This window comes from Accipiter gentilis, chromosome 19, assembly GCF_929443795.1.
Source record: "Accipiter gentilis chromosome 19, bAccGen1.1, whole genome shotgun sequence".
Lineage (NCBI taxonomy): Eukaryota > Metazoa > Chordata > Aves > Accipitriformes > Accipitridae > Astur > Astur gentilis.
In genome coordinates, this window is record NC_064898.1 from 16,496,142 (window position 1) to 16,508,234 (window position 12,093).

The following is a 12,093-nucleotide window of genomic DNA, read 5'->3' on the forward strand; positions in this document are numbered from 1 at the left end:
CTCTGGCGATCTCTTCCCGGTTCCCTTCCAGCTTCATGGAGATCTGAGCCCTCGAGTCATCAGTTGGTGGCTTTAAAATTCCCAGGCAAGCCCCAGTGGAAGAAACACGGGGCTTGGGATCATGGTGTGCTCCCAGCTTAAGGAGGGCAGGAGCGTGCACCCCAGTGGCTGTGCTGGACTGCCCGTGCCATGGGACTGGAGTAGCATCTCTTTTCCTTGCTTACGGCCAGTGACACAGCCCAACAGAGAGACGAGGCAGAGGCTTCCAGAAGTGTGCTGGAAGAAATAGTGGAAATATTTCAGTCAAGCTTCTCAGGGTTTTAAATAAATTAGACTTATCAAACATCGTGGTTTGGTTATTGGGTTTTTTTTTTCATTTTTGGCAAAAATTTCTGGCAAGGAGCACAGAGTTCTGACCATACTGCAATTCTTGCTGTGGGCTGTATTAGAGGAAAAGGATGTGGGAGGTCTTGGAATAGAGGAGGGCTGGGGGAAACAGATATGCCCTGTTTCTGAGCCCAGAGTCTGGGATGTGAGGTGGAAAAGTGGTAAAGTGTGGACAGATTATAGAGGGCCAAAGTGTTGGACCATTTCCAGAATAGGGCTGAGACAGAAGAGAAAGGGTGAGTCAAAGAGCTTACCCCTTGAGCAAGGAGCTCAGCACCTCTGACGTGCTGGCAGGATGGGCTCAGCAGGTTACCTCCAGTCTGCAGCTCACACACATATGTGAGATAACTTATTTCTACTTCATCAAGCTGGGGATAACAGCCCTGAGACAGGCACCCTCCCCAGAGCAAGTGGATTTGGGTAGCTGATTTGCAGGTTAAGACTTAAGGCTGTGGGGCCATGCAAGTCCCACTCCAGACTTTTTCTAGAGAAAGAAGTAGAAAATACCATTTTGGAGCACAGGGTATGAGATACCGGGCAGAGCGTGAGCAGCCCCATTGGAGGGGACAACAGCTCAGGAGAGTTTTGGTTCTGCCTCTAAACCCTGGTGTGCGGCTCATATGGCTCCTAGATGCTCTCCTCCCTTTTGTGCTCCCCTGCTAGCAGGGGGAAAGATCATGCTGGAAGTCATATGGTAGAAGAGGGTAATAAACTCCAGCGTATGCAGAGCAGGGAGCAGAGAACAAAAATGGATAGAAACATGATATTGAAGAGAAAATAGGAAGGACTGCAGGAGCGAAAAGGGATATCACAAACTCCTGGAGAAGATTACCATGTGAGCAATGATACATAAAAATTCAAACAACCCACACTTCTGCTTGCAGGAACAGTCTCTGCTGGTCTTTCACATTATTTGCATCACTTCTTCCACCCCAGAACCAGTCTGCATATTTCCAAGTGCAGAAATCCCTTCTGATGGCTGTAGGTGGGGGGTAATAAGCTTTGTTTCCAGCACCTTGGGCTCCACTCAGTTCTCTGAGAGGCAGGGAGAGAAGGAGGTGATAGAGAAGGCTAGGTGGTAGCGGCTGGGACTGGAGAGACTCATGCTGGAGGTAAGGAATGACAAAGAAAGAGAAGAAGGATGTGGAGAAAGAAGTTGTCTGAAAATCAGTCAGCTCTTGGGCATGCTCAGACCTGTATGGATCTCTGTGGGTGCTGGGTAGTATATAAATTTGGATATGAGAAATACCAATGAGAAATGCAGTGACTGATGTCCTCGGTCCCGTGTCGAGGCAAGGGGTGAAGTATCTCTTGTGCCTATAAAGCAGTTTGATCTGGTCCTGTTGTGTTTGTGCTCCCGCTCGATTGCCTCAGACAGATAAGACAATAATTCATCTTCCCATTGCAACTCCAGGCTCCACCAGCGATCCCAGTCAGCTGTCGTGAGGCTTCACTGGCACAGATTTCTGTGCACGAGGAAAAGAAATTTGGCCCATGGCTTGGGGATAGCATAGTTCGGAGCGGGGGTGAGGACGTGGTGTGTTTCACTCTTTGCTTTGCTCTTGGTTTGTAGCCAGATGGCCATTGCCCCTCTGAGAAACCCTCTCCCTTCCACTGAAGCCTCATCTGGGTGGGATACATTGGCAGGAATCCCATGGCAAATCATTCCAGGGTGAAATTTGGAAAATCACCACAGACAAGTAGGATTTTGCATTCCCCTTAAGAAGAGATTTCTGTTATTGCAGTGAGAGAGACATCATCCTGGACACCCACCACCCTTCATTCTCAAAGGTTGGAGTAGTTTGTGTGATGGCTTGGGCGCCAGATGTGTTGCGCAGGGCAATTGTGGGGGAGATGCAACCACCAGCTATGGATCTGGGAGCACTGTTCTGGGGCAAGGAGGTTGCTGTCAGCCAGCTCTGGGGCACTGCAGAGGCAGCTCTGCACCCAAGCACTTCGTTGGCGTTGAGCAGCCCGGACAGGAACAGAGAGAAAAAGTCTTGCACATATGTCTGGAGCAAAGCAACCCCAGGCAGCTCCCGCCAGCATGGCAGTTACAACGAGAGAGACTTGCTCAGGTCTTCTTCAGGTGGGGGTGGACGTGCTCCTCCTGCAACAGGCTCATACTGTTTGTAAGGACTTCATCGCATGTTCACAGCGGGTGTTAAATTACAGGAGTTCACCTTGATGGCAGTAAAACCGCCTGGCTCTCTGAAGCTCTTGGGAAAATATGACTTTTGGCCTTTCTCTCCTAATTTCCCCTCTCCGCGCGCTGGAGATAACCGTGCTTATCTGCCTCTGTCGAACACGTTGAGATTTGCAGAAGAGAAGCACTGAGTGCGTGACTAACGTCAGCATCATCCTCATCATCCTTTTGCTGAACCCCCGTCAGGCTGAGGTTGCTGAGAGTCAACTTTGCACCAATTTAACTACCTACGCAGGGAAGAGTCGCAGCCGTTGCGGTCTCCCTAAGCTGAGGAGGTGCCACTAAAAAAACTTATTCAGGTGATTCAAGCCCTCCAGCGAGGTTTTCAAAGGAAAGTCCAAGCTACCAGCAGAAGTGGGTACGAACCAAGCACAGAAGGGAGGACAGGGAGAAGTTAATGTTTCACAGGCACGATCTACAGCCTTGAAATGTGATCACAGCTGGGAAATGTGGGTTTATATTTTTTTCTAAATTAAAATAAAAACAAGGCCAGAGCTCCAGCAAAATATGGAACTGGGGAGTTCTGTTTTAGCTTTGCAGCAAAGTTCAAGTTTGCCTTTAATACTAATTAAATCTTTTGCTGTTGTACGAGAAGAAGTATCAGCTAAGAGACTGTCTCTGCCTCCAGAGCTTTTGATGTGGTTAATTTCTGGAAAGGAGCATTTGGAACTCGGATTTTGCAGTGCTTCACTCCACTGTCCTGGCCTGAAATAAATACAGAAGCCCATGCCAAGAAGTAACAACAAGAAAAATATTTTTTGTGGGTTTCTGCTGCAAAGCTGAGATGGGGATAGATGGATTGATTTGAGGCAGGTGATGAGTCTCCAGGGTGCAGGACTGGCACAAGTTACAGCCATGACGGAGGACAGGGCAGTGAGGGTTGCCCTCATTACCTTAGAGCAGATGCCATCCAGAAAGAGGTAAAAAGGTGCTGGTGCTGACATGGCAGAGTGCTTTTGCAATACGCCTATTTAAATAAAATCATTTATTGGATGCTGTACTCAGTTTACTTGAACTAAGGAGGAGGCTGGAGGGAGGATAAAATTCGGAATGAGAAGGAGTTAATGCATTTAAAGGGCTAAAACCTGCACCACTGGGATAAAAGCAAACTTAGTCAGTTGACTTCATTGCAACTCAGCAGTAAATCCAGAGTCACTATTTTCTGTGGAGTGCAGATGTCTGAATACCATCCCTGGATGGGAATAAAAGGAAATGCTGTTTACTGTGAACAAAACGCATTATGAACAAACTCCGACACACCCTAAACCAACTTTCTTTTGAAAGCAAGCAAGGGTTTCATTAAAAGCAAAATTTGTGAAAAGAGATTTACAGGATATGTGGGAACTTGCTTGAATGATTAAAAATTAATTATAGCAAGGGGGAGGATGTAGAAACACATTATGTTAGGATGCCACTGCATGGCCCAGACAAACCTTTCTGAGATTGTAAATTCAGCCCCTTTTCTCCCCTTCCCTCCCTTATATCTGATTCTCCATTGGGCTTGCTGGACACTGGAGCAGATGCACATATACATTTGAAAAGCACAGATTATTCAGGGAAAGCCCCCGACTTGTTCATACTGTCACAGAGCAAAATGCTGAGCTTGCTGCACGTAAGAGGAGAAAAAAAAGCTCCCATCGATTTCTCGAAGCTTCTCAGGTTAGAAACGACCTCAACACTTGCCACGTCTGCAGCCTCACGGGTGTCAAGCAAAGCCACCAAAAAGACGGTGGAAGCGGTGCAAAAACGGGCTGCTGGTGTCAGAGCCCCGGGATGGGGGACCGACCCCACTCTGCCCCCACCCGTGTGCCCTGCAAGAGGTCTTCACCCAGGCACTCGCCTCCCACCCTCTGCAGCGGTGGAGGGTGCTGGGACCAGCCCTGTCCAGTGCTCTCGGCAAGACCTTCTGAGGTGTCACAAGGCTCGTCCCTGCCACGGCAGCGTAAGGAGCATCCCCGCGGGGAGACGACCGACCGTCAGCTCTTGGTGTCTCCCCTTGGGCTTCCCTTTCATTTTGGTCTGCTGGTGTTCTGGTTCACTCTTCTCGGGGGAAGCTGTATAAAATTGTGGAGTAAAGAGGAAGCGTGGCTCCTACTGCGATTTGGAAGCAGGGGAAGCGGGCCTTGCTTTTCATGTATTTGCTTTGCGTGTGCTCGCTGAGGAGCATGAACCCAGCAGCAGAGGCTTCTTCAGGGACTGCTGTGGCTATGCTGAGTTGTCCCCATTTTGGGTCTCCGGCACGCAGCACCAAGTACAAGCCCGGCTGGGGCTGGACTTGGTGGCTTGCATGAGAAACGTCCTTCAGTGGTCTCCCCCGCCATCCAGCCGGTGAGCTGCAGAAGGGAAGCCGTTTAACAAGAAGAGCAGCAGCAGCAGCACGCACTGGAGAACGGTGTCCAGGCTGAGCTGTAGCTGTTGATGCTGTCCTTGCTTTTTTAGCTCCCCACATGTGGCTGGTGAAAACGCACAGGACTGGTCACCCAATGCCTGCTGATGCTGGTGGCTAAGGCAGATGTGCGACACTTCAGTAATGAGACCAGAAGGCAGTAGCAAGTGACAGCTGAGAGCAACTCCTTTCTCTCCACCATTCTTTCTTTTTTTTCCATTCATTTGTTTTGCATTCTTTTTTTTTTTTCTTGGTTGTGTACAAATAAATGTTTGTCCCATACAAGTCCAGGATACCTTCCTTGACCTTACCATTCCCAGAGGGAAAGACAATAAAAACCACTGAAAACTAAAAATGGGTTTGATTCAAGCCCCTGACCTCCAATTGCCTGAGAACAAGGAACTGCTTTGTTGCCTGTGTATGTTTCAGTGGTCTTACACCATTTTGTCTTGCCCAGAGAACAACTCAGCCATAAACCAGTGGTGGAGAAGGACTTGGTGTTTGGCCCATCCTCCTCTGACAGTCCCTTAGCTCTGTTAAAATACTGTTTTCAGACAAGCTAGATATTTTCTGCTCTGTCCTCTTCTATTTTATCTGGCCTTTATCATCTGCAATAACTTCATTATCAGCCAGAGCGTTTGCAGCGATCACTGCAGTACATGTCTGAGGCTTAGCAGATGCACAGTAGAGCTGCAAGACTTTTCTCCTCCTGCAATTCCTTTCCCATTAATTTCCAACTATTTCGTTTTCTCCAGCCCCAGAGCTGTTTATCCTTGCTGTGAGTTCCTCAGCGGGCTGATTCACCCCTTGGGTTGTGCCAGCTCGTGTGAGGGAGCCCAGCGCTCGCCAGCTGGCAGCCCCTGCAGAAGCAGATGAGCTGGCCTGGAGAAGGACTGAGGTCAGGCTGGCTGGAAGAGCTGCTCAGTTACCATTTCTCCAGGGTTTTCTCCAGTCGTGGGGCTGGGCGAGAACTTGGAGAGGATTTAGAGTACCTCTGCAAGAGATCCAAGAGAGGAAGGATAGTCTGACAGGGAAAGTGCTAACTTTGGATTTGAGAGAGCTAAATTCAGTCCCGTCCAGTGCCATTTAGCCCCTCTGTCCTTCATTTCTTGCTCTTCTCCAGGGATAATGCTACTCCTAGGAACTAAAGACAGTGCTCAACTTGTCATAGCGGCTGTGTAAGTCCCCAAAGACAGTCTAGCGCTGGGCAAAGCCATGGTCTGTTGCATGATGGAAAGGTCTGTCAAACGCAAGTCTTCTGCTGACTCCAGTGGCAAGATTCCTGCTGACGTAGGGAAGGGGCAGCAATGGGCCCATTGCTTTTTACCTCTGCACTCCTTCCAGGCCTTCCCTCCGTCTTGTGTTCGCACTCCACCCCAGTTTCATGGCGGTAGGTTTTAGGGATGAAGTCGGGATCAAACACAACTTGTTAGACAGATTTTCTTATTGTTGTTATTTCTTTTTGGGAGACGGAAGTCTTGCCTGGAAGGAACTATAGGACAGTGAAAATCCTGTTACCCAACATGTAGCGTACCCAGCTGTTACACAAGACAGAAAAACATTCAATCAATGAAAGTATTTTGCTCCTGCCAAGGCATGGGAGTGTGAATCCCTGGAGAAGTGGGTGAGAATGTGATGACCCCGTAGGGGAGGTGTCCTCACTCTCCCCGTGCAGAGGAGTCCCCCCTGCAGAGCTCTGTTAGCTGCTGCGAGCTCTCTTTGAGCCTTTTCCCTCTTTTCCGCACATTTCCTCTCCTAGAAGCTCCTTCTGCCTGTATAACTCACCTTCCACACCTCTTGCTTTTTCCATTCACCCTGTTCGTCAGCTCAGTAGCACCCACCCAACTCCCCTTTGTAAAATTCGGTCTCTTCTGCACTTGGAGTAAAGCCCTCCTGTGGAGGGGACAGCAGAGATCACCTTTAAGATCTTGGCTTTCATATGACAGTTCAATGGCAAGAGAGCCGGAGGCTGTGCGAGGACTTGGAAAGAGGCAGCTTGTTTTTCTCCTCTAGCATATGTCTGTGTGGGAAGGAGGGCACTGATCCACAAACAGTCTGCTCGCGGTTTTGTGTGCTCCAGGCAGGGTTCGCAGGCTGCGCCGAGGACTTCTGGCCCAAACTGTCTCCGAAGAGGTCGATGCGGGCGCTGTGGCAGACTCTGCCATTGTTTCGTTCCCAGTGCACATAGGACAGTGGCCAACCCACCCTCTGATCCTGCTGGGGACTCCCTACCCTTCTCCAAATACGCAGACCGGCATGGCATCCCAAGTCCTGCATCCCAAGTCCTGCACAGCATCCCAAGGCCAGCGCATTTGGCAGACCGAGCCTGGAGCCCCCCAGGCTGCCAGAGGAGCAGAGCTGGGAGGGGTGCCCTGGGGGGCAGCAAGTGCAATGGGTCTTTTCCCTCCTGGCGTCAGGGCATCAGTGCTGGGAACAGAAGTGCATGAGACAGAAGGTACACTTGGAATAGGGCTGGCAGGGCCACCTCCCAGGGGCTTAACAGCCTGGGTCAATGCCAACTGTCCTTAGTCATGGAAAACACCCACCAGAGTCGAGGGAAGTTCACTGACTCAGTGAGTGGAGCTCCTGCCTGGCTGATATCATAACCAAGACCCACGTCTGTGCCCCCATAGTCAAGTTACCTCAATTTTCTTCTCTATATGATGTCCATTTAATTTTTAGACAGGGGTTCAGTGAAGTTTCCCTCTACCTCTTCCCAGGGAAGCGCCTCTTATTAAGAGCCAGGCTAATGCACTGTGTGTCTGGGAGCTGTAGAATCCCTTGTACTGTAGGAAAAAATATTTTATCTGCTTTGCTTTCTTTCAATTGGTCTTTCCTTATTTTCTTCTTATCTGAGCTCCTCAATCCTATGTCAAAAGCATCCCACCATACAACTCTTATTGCTGTCAATACTAGAATCCATGTTGTAGAGACCTCCCCCTTTCCCTCGACAGCATTATGTTTACTGTTTTTCCTCTAATTCTTGCCACACCGAGTATATGCCAAGGTTGACTGTCAGGACACTCCATTGCTGATAATATTCAGTATATCATTTGTGGATGTCCCGTTATTGGAACTATTCAAGGCCAGGTTGGATGGGGCTTTGAGCAAGCTAATCTAGTGGAAGGTGTCCCTGCCCATGGCAGGGGGGTTGGAACCGGATGATCTTTAAGGTCCCTTCCAACCCAAACCATTCTACGGTTCTGGGATTACATGATTTCAGTATTGTTTTCAAGGGATTTTTCAGTCTCCTGGTAGAATATTCCTGTTGGATTTGATTGTCCTTTAAATTCACATTTTCCCTATGAAAGGTACAAAAAACAGCTTTTTTTTTTTTTTTTTTTTTAAGCTCCCATTGCATTTATTCCTGTTTGTGCAGAATATACATGAGCAGTTAACAAGAAGAGTTATTAAAAGCTCCTGGATGCAACATTTCTTCTGAATGGCCAAAAAAGGGCTTTTTTTCTCCTCTACAGGAGAATGATTTTTTTTTCTTCTGGAGGAGCTTGTTGGAAATGTTATCCTGAGCTTCCTTATCTCCAGGCTGAGTTACGTCTCTGCTTGAGAGTGTCCCTCAAGATCACCCCCAAAATGCTACCGCTGAGTTTTAGCCTAGAGAAAAGTGGAGAGATCGCAGCCTTACACTGCAGTCGTAGACGTACCAAAGTCTTTACCATGTCTGCAGAAGACAGGACACACGGTGATCAGATGAAACTACAGAGAATTTTTAGTTTAGGCATTTCTAACAGTGAAGATAAGCTTGGTAATAGATTGCCTGGGGAAGCTGAGGATTTTCCATCATTAGAGGCTTTGCGAACAAGTTGGGCAAACCCCTATCAGGGATGGCTTGGGAGAGGATCCTGTCTGCAGGCAAGGCAATGCAGTAGCCAAACTCCCAAGGTCTGTTCCAGCCCTGCTTTTTATGATTTTATTGTACAGCCTCACTGGAGAGCTCTCAGGGCATCCTGGAAGGTCTGTGGATGCTGAAAGTCTTTCTCTTTCGGGGCAGGTCTCTCCAGCAGTATACTGAGTGGTGTATTATTTAATATGCATTTTTAAATGAGTTGAGTATGCAGGTCAGACTCCCAGGGCACAAATTTTTAAAATATGAAATCCCTAATGGGATGAACTATTATTTCTAGACTTAGGTAATAGACTGGTAGCACAACAGAAAGTTGCCTGGCACTGCAAAAACACTGGTGACTGGGATAAATCATTTATAACTGCTTCATACTTGTTGAATTCACTCCCAGTGACTAGGCACAGTGTGGAACTCTCAAATGTAGGCAATACTGGAAAATTTTCTATTATTTCTTCACTTTTTTGTTTTTTCTGTGTAGCTGAACTGATGTTCTGCAGATCGCTCATGGTCACCATATGTGCTGTCCTGCAGCTGCAAGCAACATGGTGCTCAGCATTTGTGGACCAGGGCTGTTTCTCATCACAGGTGGCTCCACCTGAAAGGACAGTCCACAGGCAGTCTGGTGGGAGGGTGGAGAGGCCAGACGCCTGTGCTCACTCTGGGCAGCTATTTCTGCCCCGCGCACCCTGTTGCTTCAGTTTCTTTGCTGGATGGCGATGCAGGCTTTCCAACATTGAGTAATCCCAGAATACATCTTATCTAGGGGGCTAGTTGCGGTTAGAGGCAATTTTCCTCAAGTATTCACACAGGCTCTGCTGTACAGCTGGGCTGTTTGGAGAGGGTAAAAAGAAAAGCTCACAAACACGACTGAGTCAACATTTGTTTTTTGAATGTTAATGAACGTCTGCGGGGCAATTCTCCTCTCCTGCTTTGTGCTCTGCAACTCTTGCTCTGCTGAAGGAGTTCTCCTTTCCCTGGTTGCTATCATGAGCAGCACCTCCAGGACAGCAGCTTGTCCTGAGGGTCAGCACCAAGGGCACCAAACTTCCTTGCTGGCATAGAGAAATCACAGGGAAAATTGATTGCTATAGGAATTTGGTACCTAAATAGCTTTGGGGACCAGCCTGAGGGAAGTCGATGGTTTCAGTTTAGCAAAGGCAGCATTGGGGTGGTGCTGTTAATTTTGAAGCACTGCCTTGGCAATCCCTGAAAAAGCATTAGCGTTCTTATTGTGAGTGAAATGTTTCAAAAATGTATATGATCAGCTGAAAGCTCTGGAGATAAAAATACACCAACTTAATGTGGAAAATGTCATTCCTGTATTTGTTCTTGGGACATTGAGCTTTTATGGTGCAGGACGTTCTGGACCTTTCCTTGACAGGTTGGAAACTACAGGGTTTGGTAAGCAAGAGCCGAGATCCTCATACACGCATACACGCTCTAATAGCCATGCCCTTAAGATCAGTATCTGCTATCATGAGTCTCACCATGAAACCTGAAGCTGTGGCGTGTAGGCAATGAGGTGTCCCTCAGCCTGGGCATCTCCAGGCTGGCAAGATGCAGATTGCTACAGCCAGGCCTGCAATGACCTGTGGGCAGCATCACCCTGGGCTGCTGGACCACAGGGATGTGCCAGCCTTTAAACCAGCCGACAAAACAAACGTTGTGGATGCTGATGGCTGGAGGTGGAATTCAATCAAACCCTTCAATTACACCTCAGTGATTTAATCAGCTCCCTGCCAAATGCTGGCTGGGTGTCCTGTGCTACTACACAAATACAATAATTACTGCTGTGCACCATTTCGCAATGAAATATAATTTACCTGAATTAGAAAACACCATTCTGCTGTCAGCTGTCTGCAGCCCCTCAAAAGGCACCTGTGTGGGCAAGGTGTCTTTTTGAGAGTGCCACTGCTGTGCTTGAACAAAACAGTTTCTGTTCTGGAGTATTAAGTCATTTCTTTTTTGTTTATGAGATTAGGAAGTGTTGGGAGCAGCTTTCTGGATAAAGCTCTGGCTGAACTGAGCCCTTATACACCAGAGGATCTGACTTGAAGGGGGGAAAAAAGGAACCATACAAATAGCCAATGCACAAAACCAAAAACAAGAGCTGACTAAGGCGGTTTTCGTTGCGCACACAGCTCTGGAAACACAGATGTGTTTCAATGAGCACGATTTGAGAGGGGATGAACTCATTTGGAAGCCTTGTTTTTTCCCTTCTGCTCCTCCACCCACCGGCCACCCCCAAGAAAACAGCGGCTGCCGCCAGTCCAGCCCTACAAGTGCTCCTTCCTAAATGCTCCCTTTCCTTTCTTTTCCTTTGTCCATGCCCAGGGGCTGTCTACAAGGACACAAGCCTTTCTGTTTCTGCCTGCGCTTCTGAGGCTGGTGGGATGGGGATGCTGAGGTGCCACAACCCCAGCCCTCTCAAGTTGCCCCCAAGCAATCAGGAGGCACCTAAAGCTGCTCCTTGCCACGGGATCCTTGCTGTGGATCCCACGCGGTTGATGCTGGCTGGAGAAAGGGGTAGATCCAGGTCCAGGAGCAAGGTCTTCTCCCCCCTTTCTCCTCCTGAAGCTGCAGCTAAGCAGCACTTTGACAGGGAAGCAGGGAGAGACAGCGAAGGGCACCGCGCTCTTCTCCAGCAGCTCAGGGACCCTGTCTGCTGAAATATCTTGGAAATCTTTCCTCCTCCAGCAGATGCAGTTAGGGTGGAGCAATATTCTGGGGGCTTTTTGGTGTTGGGGGAGGAATAGTACATAGATGGAGCCACAGGTGGCACGATGGCTTGTGCATCATTTCCTTAGGAAACCAGGCTAAAAATACAAAGCAGAGTAAACATGAAGTAAGAAGTGTGACACACTGGGGAAGTAAGGACGGAATAGGAGAAGTACCTAAAATAAAAGCAATCTGGAAATAATAAAGGCAGAAGTGATGAGATTCAGCACAGAAGGAAGTCCATTTTCTTTAAGCAGATGGAAGTCTGGTGCTGCATTAGGAAGGTACCTGCTGCTGCAGTTGGAGTGGGTATCAATCACAGACACAGCGCACCAGCACTGTGAACCCAGGGGACCTGGGATCGTCTTGGGCTCTGTGTGAAGATGGAGGGCCAAATACTTTCCTCCTCTCACCCTGCAGCTCGTCTGTGAAATTGGGAGCTGCTGCATGAAAATTCTCCCACTGCCCGTGTGGGAATGCCCAGGTCACCCTGTGGGAGGATGGCAGGCAGGATTTGGGTTTACCACTGAAAGC

General features: G+C 48.5%; 1 protein-coding gene across 1 annotated transcript in view; it reads left to right on the forward strand.

Moving 5' to 3' along the window:
- The window catches only part of CCDC82 (coiled-coil domain containing 82), a 426,644-nt gene extending 418,468 nt beyond the window's left edge, over positions 1–8,176 (forward strand). Inside the window, exon 9 of the transcript XR_007508865.1 lies at positions 8,153–8,176. The gene's annotated coding sequence lies outside the window, so the exon portion shown is untranslated. The remainder of the gene's footprint in view (positions 1–8,152) is intronic.
- Positions 8,177–12,093: the final 3,917 nt, after the last annotated feature.